This window comes from Dermacentor silvarum, chromosome 2, assembly GCF_013339745.2.
Source record: "Dermacentor silvarum isolate Dsil-2018 chromosome 2, BIME_Dsil_1.4, whole genome shotgun sequence".
Lineage (NCBI taxonomy): Eukaryota > Metazoa > Arthropoda > Arachnida > Ixodida > Ixodidae > Dermacentor > Dermacentor silvarum.
Genome location: NC_051155.1, coordinates 260,453,089 through 260,463,564, shown reverse-complemented (window position 1 = coordinate 260,463,564; position 10,476 = coordinate 260,453,089). Strand labels below are relative to the sequence as shown.

The 10,476-nt window shown below is 44.1% G+C and overlaps 1 long non-coding RNA gene across 1 annotated transcript; it reads right to left on the bottom strand.

Annotated features, from left to right (window-relative positions):
* Positions 1-1,578: 1,578 nt before the first annotated feature.
* On the bottom strand, positions 1,579-4,991 carry LOC125943368 (uncharacterized). The gene is made up of 3 exons (XR_007465779.1): positions 3,885-4,991; positions 3,160-3,234; positions 1,579-2,365 (listed from the first exon to the last, which is right to left on the bottom strand). It is a non-coding gene; the product is annotated as an uncharacterized LOC125943368 (long non-coding RNA).
* Between the last annotated feature and the right edge of the window lie 5,485 nt (positions 4,992-10,476).

Here is a 10,476-nt window from a genome sequence, read left to right as displayed (position 1 = left end):
AATACATAGTAATTATTTCTGCCTACACTCAAGGAACTCGGGTACAGTCAAACCTCATTAATACGTACCCGCTTAATGTGTAATTGCAGTTTAAATGTAGTCGCGAAGATTCCTCCACCCAGCCCCCATTGAACCCCATGCCTGACCGCTTAAGCCGTAGTCACTCATTTGCCATCAAATGGTTATTGCATACTATTTTCCTTCTAGTTCTACACGCACAGGCACAAATTCGGCAAAATTTCATGCACAGAAAAATGAAAGGTGAAATCGGTTGTACAATATTGTAAATGTAGCATTTCTCAAATTTTTAGAAGGCATTTTTTCTCTTAAAAAGGGAAAGCATACGATTTATATCCTTTATGTTTGTATATACTATGTAATAATAGTTACGTGTCCATGTTTCGTTTATGTTGCTTCACAGATACTTTCAAATTTGAGAAAAAGCACTCCGCATGAAAATGTAGCCTTCACCAGTTGCTCTTTGGTAGCTTTTTCTGGTAAACTGTTAGGTTCTGTTAAAAACAAAATTCAGTTGCATGCTTTTGAATGGCGTGCCCACCATATCTATTTGGTCAAGAAAAAAAGTGAAATATACAACCGGCTTCGATCTCGTGAAATTTCTGACATGACCGGGCATGAATCAATGTTAGCATGAGTAGGCGTCAGTGAATCATAAGAGCAAATGTGAAAAAGTGCAAACGGTTGCAAATCTATGATGATGAGTGCCTATAGGCTCAAATGAATGGACCTTTTTCCAATTCAGCTATGCACATGGGCATGCCCCAGCTGCATTACATGCCGCGCCGCCATTATCACAGGGCAGGTGTGCGAAGTGAGTGCATGAACCCTTGCATGATCCGCGGCAATTTCCTGAGCTTGAGTTGCTGATCAATAATTTTTCTCGTGTTCTGGGCAAGAATATTGGTTAAAGGAAACACTTAGCTGTTTGTGGGAAAGACTGCAAGCACTTTTGTCGATGAAAAGACTCTGTGAACTAACGCTCGAGCGATAGGCGCAGTGTTTGCGACAAAACTCATGCAGGCACTTTCTGTACCGTCGATTGCACAAACCGGCGTGGAATGGTGAACATTGTACTGAAGTGGAGCGCACGGTCAAATTAAAAAAAAAATACCCCATGTTATCAGTGAGTTATCACGCAATTCTTGCTGAGTGAGGTAAGCCTGCGTTCTGGTAACAGCATGATGCTGGCGCTGTGATTATTGGACTTCTCGCCTTACGACCGACTCGGAAGTCACGGCGATGTTTTAATCTACGGGTATGTATACCGCACGGATTTTACCATTGGCTTAATGTGCTACCGCATGCAAGCGGAAATAGCTGTACGGTTACATGGGGCCAAACGAAAAGAAGAATCTTGCCACACAGCCGATCAGAATGCATCGTTCGAGGCCAAAGCGACACACGCGTGCTGCCGCATTATGCAAAACTCGCGAGTCTTACTTTTTGCAGGCAAATGAAGCTTTATGCACCTGACAAAACAACGTGTAGCGTCCACTTACATTCTGCTTACCCCCCCGTACTGTGTTGCGCTCACTTAGTCCCCATTACCATGCCATATACGATACATATCTCGATATAAAACAACACTTGCCCTGCAGTGCACTCGCAGTATGTGTGCAGAAGTTTTGCATGTTGTTTGTTCATCATGGTGAGCTGCTTGCATGCCCGCTCTTGAGGGCAAGCTCGTACGCACGTGCATGCGTCTGTTGACCGCCTCCTTCAAGTCGAGCCACTCAAAACGACGGTCGAGTTTATCCTGAAGAAAGTCCTGCCACGGCGCGTTTCACGCTCACACATGCCTTCGCCAGTTGAGTCAAAGTACTGACCAAGCTGCTGAAGAACAAAAGCCGGCGCATCTCTCAAATCTTGGTTACAAATGGCCTGCACATCGCATCAGCATGCTGCCATTGCATCAGTAAATGTAAAATGTGTTATTGCTACATGTGAGCAAATACATGCGCGCTAGAGCAGGACAATGAGAAGCTGCTTCAGCAACACAAGCGACAGAAGAAAAAAAAAGCAGGGACAGCCGTCGCAAGAGACTGCTTGGTCAAACGCTACCATGCTTTGCGTAGAGGCGAGAAGCGGTGGGAGCGTGTGTGTGTTGCCCGTCAAATTTAGTTGAAGTGACAGCCGCTAGAGGGGTCGCTTACTGGAAAAAGGTCCATTTGTAAGGTAGTGGCGGTGAGTAAGCACTGCTGAGCGTGGACGAATATCAGTGAGTGTGAAGTACTGCACAACTAGAAAAAATTGGTGCTTGAAACTGAACAGTGCTGTACAAAAAATGTACTCTTACCATGCTCCTGTGACAAAGGTGCCATAGAGGCCATGGCAGTTATAATTCCTGTAAAAATTACACAATAAGATGAACACAGACATGGAAGTGCAATTTGAAGTCATAGAAAGCCACACACAAATGTCTTCATGCACAAATATGCACTACATTGTGTCCACTGCAGAGCTCACTTCCTTTGCAAAAAGATGCAATGCTCTTGTAAGGCCTTCAACAAGCCTTAAGTATAAACCGCATGCACGCGATCTTGCACGCAACAGCGACAAGTGACGTGACGGAGATGGCTGTCGCATTCGCTCGTCGCCTACAAGTCGTACCACACGCGAGCGATGACTTTGAGGGCTGTTTCCCCGGTGTTGCTGGTATGAGGGCAGCAAATACGCGCCGTAACTGGTGTGACGCATGCTCTATTAGTTTAACTTGATATGTTTTACTGTAAAGAGCACCATAAATATTTCTTAAGGTCTTGCACTAGGTTCTTATCTTTGTGCATATCAAAATTGAGTCATTCGCTTGTTCCGTGCGACAATCGGTTGTACTTGACTGATGTACATCCTGTTCTGGCTTCGCGCTATTGGCTAGTCGCTCATAGAAAGTCGTTCCGGCGACGAGTTGTAGATTACCAGAACCAAGCGATCAAGCGACAAGAACGAGTGATCAGTTTGCGCGACGGCTTGTTCCGTCGCTCGTCGCCGTCGCGCACAAAATCGCTCGCATGCGGTTTGGGCTTGGGTAAAAAATACTAGCATGTAGCGCCATTTTTTTTTTATATAAAGCACAGCCACATGACACAAATCAGTAACAACATATAAATCTAAAATGTTGTCAACTTTCAGTTGCCATACCTTTGGTGCTCTTGCCCTTTTCTAAGGACAGATTTCTGAGCCTTTTCGACGTGTGCAGCACCATTTCTTCAGTTTCTGCATTGCATTTAACAAGGCATTACAAAGCTGACACTGCCGACAGGCAGCAATGTTAGGTGATAAACATTCAAGTGTCATAATAACAAATCAGGCCAGAATATCAGTTCCTCTGGTCTCCCCCTAGCATTACTCTCGTTTCATCCTTTCATGAATGCAAAGCATTTGCAAGCGTGGCTCCCACGTCCACTACACGACAGATACCCGTTCATGCAGCAGACAGGTTCTCATGTGGCATATGTTTTTCCATCAGACTAAATATGGAGCCGCTTAACATTTACGCCCAAAATTATGTGTCCAAAACCAAAATTCTGCTGCTAACTGCCAAAAGCACACATTTGCGCCGATGGCCCCTCCTGCGAAGCAGTGTCTACCTTGAGCGTCCGCGGCAGTGCGTGCTGCACCCCCTCCCCATTTCATAACGCCGACCCTTCCAGACATATCGCAGACTGCCCGAGACTCTAATCAAAGGAGAGATACGTCTCGAGCAGCCAGGCCTAAACCCCAAAGTCACGCTACGAGATTGCGCCGGACATTTGCTTACTGCACAATGAGCGGGACAAAGCACATGCCGGTGAAGATTAAATCGTTCGAAATGTTAGTCGTATAAACATTTAAGGTGTGCTTATTAACGAATGAGTAGAACTTACCAGCCATGTGCAGCACTCTGTCGCATCGCCGTTCCACCACACGTCGTAGAGGACAATTGGATCGAAATCCACGACATTCTCTGGGTTAAAGTTTTGCACTGCGGTGTGCCTGACAACCGCAGTGGTCATGTCCACTACATATTCAACGAATACAAGCATCTCGAGCTTAACACAGTGCAACGCAGTCGTTCTCGCTAAGATGACAGCTGTGGCTATGGCCGTGGATTCTATGGATGCGGATTGGCATGCGACTTCGACTGCCACCACTGCATCACCCAAACAAAACCAAAACAGAAAAGAAAAATACTACTAAAGCAATGCCGTACAACAGTAGTGGGTGGAAGCATGGAGGAAGATAAAAAAACCTTTTTTTTTTTTCAAGTTGTTTCCTTCCTCCATGGGTGGAAGGTACAAAGTTGTACAGTTGTACAGATAAGAAATGTTGAGAACTGCATCAGGCTTAAGCATTCTTAAAATGACATCCCAACTCATGAGAGTAATTATGAATTCGACATCGATCGTTTGTGTGTTTTGTATACGTGGTCAACGAACACGATTGTTGGCGTTCATTCATTTTGCCCACCGCGTCATGTAGAGTGGCATGATCAGATTTCTCTGAGCGCAATAAAAAAATTTTCAGCGCACGCAAACTCGCACAACACAGACACAGATGCACATGCGCGCGGGCCGCGATTTTGTAGCGATTCCGTCTCCGATGATATTCCTTTTTGCACTTTTCGCGCTTTGTCAGGGGTCAGAGCGACGCCCCGCCCGCGTTATCAAAGCGATCAGGGCCGCGATTTTGTATCAAGGCATTATGACTTATTCTACTCTATTCTTATCATCCACCGCTCACGGCCGGCTGATCCCGTTGATAATGCGAGCGGACCGTCGCTCCGTCCACTGAAAAAGCACGATAAGCGCGTAAAGACATTATTACATTAAAGGCATCGCTACCAAATACCGGCCTAGCCGGCCATGAGCGGTAGATGATAAGAGGGGCATATGATCGAGCGGAAGGCATCGCTACAAAATCGTGGCCCTGCAGTAATCAAAAAGAGTTTTGGAAGTGAGCGTTTGCGTTGTAACTTCTCTGCCTGGGCATGCACGTTAGCTTTATCGCTCTGTCATGCATTGTCAAGCAGCTGACCGCGTCTATTAGCCTGGATAATATATATATATATATATATATATATATATATATATATATATATACGAAGGCCAAGAGCGCGCGGCCAATGCGGCTTACAGAAAAAAAAAACAAAAAAAAAGCATGCTTTTCATGCCGCAGCAATGCAGCACACGCATCGTTAACGTAGGAGCTGATCAATTACATATATGCACATGGATATTATTATGCAAAATGACACCGCCGAAACAAGGAAACCTTAAACAGCTTGTTTCTATTTAGAAACGGTGATCATGCATACAAACTAATTAACAAAAGACTGCACATTTCTGCCCAAGTAATAAATGAAGAGGAATTACAAGCTTAATTGTAATTGCACCGAAGCTGCATGTGACACATTGGGCGCTGAAATACAGATCATAAGCACAAGGTTTCTCAACAACCAGAATCACAACCGAAGCAGAGCATTATAGCGGGGATTAACTGGCCGCGGTGGGGCAGAACTCAGCATAGCAAGTTAGTGGTGGCTGGATATTTCTTTAATAGTTTTTTATTTACTAGGTGTAACAATTAACGTACCATTATTTCTTATTATATTGGAGTGCAGTTGCCGCGACACCACACGCCTCAAGAACACGGAAGCGGCAATGGGGACACCAAAACCACAATCCAGACTGGTCCATGGGTTGGGGCTCGCCGAGGCCCCTACTCATGGACCTACTTGCTTCCAACTTTGATCCCCCCGCTGCCCCTTGGGTGCCCTAGAGATGCTGTGCTGCCTGCTTTATATAATGTCAAGTGTTCTCCTAAGGCCTCTATTTGCCATTTACATATATGCCCTCTTGGAGCAGTACTTGTAAAAAAATCCAGTCTATTGTTGCGACGAAAAGAGCACCCCGCAACGAAAAAAGCTGCCCACGACTTCTGCAACGCTACTCAGATCCTTGCCGAGTAAATATAGCATAGGTACGACATGGTTTACTTAACGTGTAGATTGTGCGTGCCACTTCTAGGAATGTGCGCCACACGAAATTATGGTAGCATTGCCACTAAATATGCAATGACATCGATCATGGTTGACTCTATGGTAGGATCAGTTCACATGGCACAAAAATTCATCTAGCCATTTTCTTGTCTGGCATGTGTGTGTGCTTCTTAATTAATGAGCAAGCATGAGTAAAATTAAGATATAGTATCTCTCTCTATTGCAATATCCGAAAACCATCTTCTCCGCTGTTGTGTTTCTCTAGCTTGTTTATATCGCATCTTGTGCTAGCAAAATAAAACTTGCGAAGAAACAGAAACACAAAGCACATTTTCCCTTTCGCCATCCCATAAGCAAAAACATTTAATCAATCAATAAATCAATCAATGGTATATGCATGCATTCCTTGTTTCTTGATATGTATGCCTCTGCACTCCATGTCAGTTTTCTAAATCCTTTATTTATAAGGTTATTTAAAATGAACAACTTATCAGTTCGTCATTTTTCTGAATGCTTTCACGGCTTTCCGCAACTTTACAAGCTTTCACGGCAACCGATGTACAATAACATCCTTGCGTATGAGGCATTTGGCTGTAATCACGCCAAACAAATAAATTAGAACATTTTTTTCGCATTTTTAGTGGCATAATAACCTTTATAATCTAACCCGTTATAATTTGACATTGGCCTAGCATTGTGTGATGTCGTCAGTAATACCGTGATTCTGATCACTAACGCGAGGCGAAGCGAAGCTTACTAAAGCTTACTAAAAGCTTGCAGTTGACGTGATCGCGACTAGGTATTGCTTACACCTTTATATTAATATAGTCCGTATAGTCACATTGGACTGCCCCGCAGTGTTCGCCCCAGTGAAAAATTTTGGCTTCGAACGTCGCAATGTCCAAAATCAGAGGAAGCATTATAGGCAGTACCTGCAGCCGGACTCGAACGTTCAAGTGCCACAGCAAACTCGAGAGTACATGCTGAAAAGACCAAGGTCATCCACTGCTGCAAGTCAGGTACGTGTCATTATTGTAAGTTTCAGTATTTCATACTGCGAATAACAAAAAGCAGCTGCAAGTCTTACTGCGTGAGGTGCAAACTATGACGTGTCCAAGCCGCCAGTGTGCTTCCTGAGCCAAGAAACGCATAGTCTTGAGTGCTGCCTCGCGCATCGATGTGTCACGACGCGGAGAAAGCGGGAATTGTTTCGTGCTAGCACTCGATCGTGACGCGCACGTTTCTTCGGAGTGCAGTTACAACCAACGTTGCTTGCAACCAAGGATCACGAGGGTTGCAATGTGGGCTTTTTGGTAACGCATCTTGGAGGGTTTATGGTAGCGCGATTTATTTTGGAAGGACGTGCCATAAAATTAATTGAATCATTCACGTGTAACAGCAACGATCTTAGCCTGGAACAATGCAACGTACAGGATCTACCATTGTAAGAGGGAACAATCGAGCACGTGACCAATGCTCCATGAGGTGCCATCTGCTGGTGCCTGGCACCCGCTTGGTGCAGAAAGCCACTGGCGCTCTGTGCTCCGTGTGTCGTCTGCTACTACCAAGCACTGGGCGGTGTAATTGCAGACAATGCATGGAGCGTACTGCCTCAGCCGCACTCTGTGCCTGTGCCGAGCGGGTGCCAGCAGATGGCACTTTACAGAACAACAGCCACACGCGTGCATGTTCCCTCTAATAGTGGTACCTAAGCTGACCTACGTCCTTGTGTCAACGCTGTTTCTATGTACAAGGCAGGGTATTTGCAAAAGGACACAGCCGGAGGTGGCTAATGGCAGAATAATAGCAGACTCCCTAGGGAGTGCATTTTATCAGGGTCCTGTTCATTACCCGAGATAGAGTTGGTAAACCTGCACCTTCCTGCACCATTATGAAGTTAGCACGTGGCACATACACTGTCGCACCCATAATTCAATTAAATATATAGAGAGCAACACAGTCCTTTTTTGCGCTACATATTAATCAGTGAACTGGCTTTACGCAAGAGTAGTAATCTCACCGTTGCCTTCCTATGCCCTATGTATGTTTCTTGTGAATGTGACACTTGTTTTGTAGTTGGTATCCCTAGAAGATAAAATTTGTTATTTGTTTGCTCTTTCAGATGAACCTGGAAAACCTGAACAGCCCTTCAACGAATGTCAGTAGTGTTTAATCGAGCGAGAATGAAGCTGATAATCTTAGGCACATCAACTCCAATTTTGCTTCAGAAATGTATGCTTGTGCAAGCACGAGTGCACATGTCAGCGACGTAGAAGACACTAACCAAGCTGCAAGTGAAATAGGCACTGCGTATGAATGTACAGTGAACTTCAGTTGCGATGAATTCAGTTCTGTCTTTGAGTTGAGTGATGATGGTTCGGAAGTGGATGGATGAAGGGCACAAGGGTGATGCAGACAGTGAACCAGAGAATGGTGCTGAAGAAAGTGAGCATGCAGTACATGTACTTCACAAAGCTCTCGGAGGAGTACCTTCCAAACCAGAAAACAACAAGGGCACAGGCTATGCTGCTCATACTGGCATATGTTGTTATTTCAGGTCTTACGTGGGCACAACTACAAGGACTTCTCATTTTAATAAATGCTCTGTTTGGGGAGAAAGTTGTGCCATGCACTACATATGATATGAGGAGGCTGTGGAAAAACAGAAAAGCACTGAGGATCCATCTATACTGCCAGCCCTGTCATCAATAACTGGGAAGATACAATGATGCCAAAGACGAAGACACCATCAATTGTGCTTCTTGCAGCAGTGAGAAGCTGCAACATTTAATTATTACTGCAAGTTTTTTTCTGATATTCAATATTAAGCAGCAGCTTCTGGTACTGCTAAAACAGGTTGGCAGTACCTTGCTTTCTAATTTGCAGAAGATTGCATCTGCTCCTCATGTGTCAAGTGTTTTTGCTGACATCACGAATGGCATTCTCTACCGCAGTGTTAGAAAGCAGAGGAACATAACATGGAGCGACATCACTTTGACCATGAACACAGATGGAGCACCTGTGTTTGATACGAGCAAAAACTCCATATGGCCAATTCAAGTGATGATTAATGAACTTCCAGTTTTAACTCTGTGGCAAAATGTGCTAGCTTCAGGTGTGTTGTATTCAAATGCTCTCCCTGAAGCAATTTGTCGAAGAGATCAACAGCGTTGGAAAGCTAGTGTGGTCGCACACTGGAAGAACTGTTCAGACAGCAGTGCACGTTGTTGTCTGTTGTGTTGACTCCCCAGCAAGAGCAGCTATCCTAAACAGGAAGCAGTATAATGGGTACTTTGGATGCAGCTGGTGCTTGGAGCAAGGTATGCTTACAGATGGTAAGTGAGCTCAGTTAAAGAGCATTTTGCCATTAATTGTAATGGCTATTGTCAAGTCTATGAGAGAAGGAATGTGGGCTCTTTGCTTATGCATCCTGGTATTATTTGAATGTGATGTGCACACATTAAAGCACAGGCTGTCAAAAAAGCTTTATGTCTCATGTTTCTCTGATTCATGTTTTAGTGTATGTGCTGCAGATTTGAAGAATACCAAATAACTTGTCAAACCTATTCACTGGATTTTACATACACTGGAAAGTTTGTAGTCATTAACAATTAAAGCTATCCACTTACTGCTTTTTGTTTTAATTGTTTGGTGCATCAGAAGTTTTGGTTGACCATGCCTGATGTATTTTTATGTTGACTGCATACTTTCCACACTATTTCATGATGCAATTATGTCATCACTTTCAGTGGCCTGCCATTTAATTGTTTTAACATTTGTTGCAAATCTGACAAAACATGTAATACCTTAATGATATCGTGTTTGGCATTGGCAGACAGCAGCCTATGATCATAGTTAAGTGGGGTCTGCCTGGATGTAACAACACAGATTTGTGCAGAAAGTGCCCCTAGCTAGCAGCTGATACTGTATAAGAAGCGCAGAATTAGCTTTTGCACTTTCCAGTTTGGCCAACTGCTGTATTTCCGAATCTAGGAAACAGCAATACAAAGCTGAAAACCAGGAAAACTATTTGAAGCACTATTAATTATGGCAGTTTAGCTCACGCGCATCACTTTTTAGTGCAATTTTTTCTATCGCTGAAAAACTTGCAAGAAAAGTTTCTGCTGTATGGTGGGAAGGGAAAAAAAAGGGAAACAGTGATTTTAGTGTCGCCATGAGGTGAGTGATGTTGATAAAGACGTGTTAATTCAGGATACAGTACACACAGCTGCATTGCACTAACTTGTTTTTCATTCTTCTTGGAATTTGACAGTTTGCATTGCCGACACATATGAACAACCAAAAGAACGTTGTTCTTTTGGTCTGGTTCCGATAAAGACGTTGACTTCTGGCTGTCTCTGTTGTCTCGCCCGCAACAATATTATAGGACTGTACCCGTCACAAAGCTGAAATAACCTGACTAGGACTGTCCAAGACGTGCGGTATTCGTGAGCCATGCGAAACACCACTTGCACTGG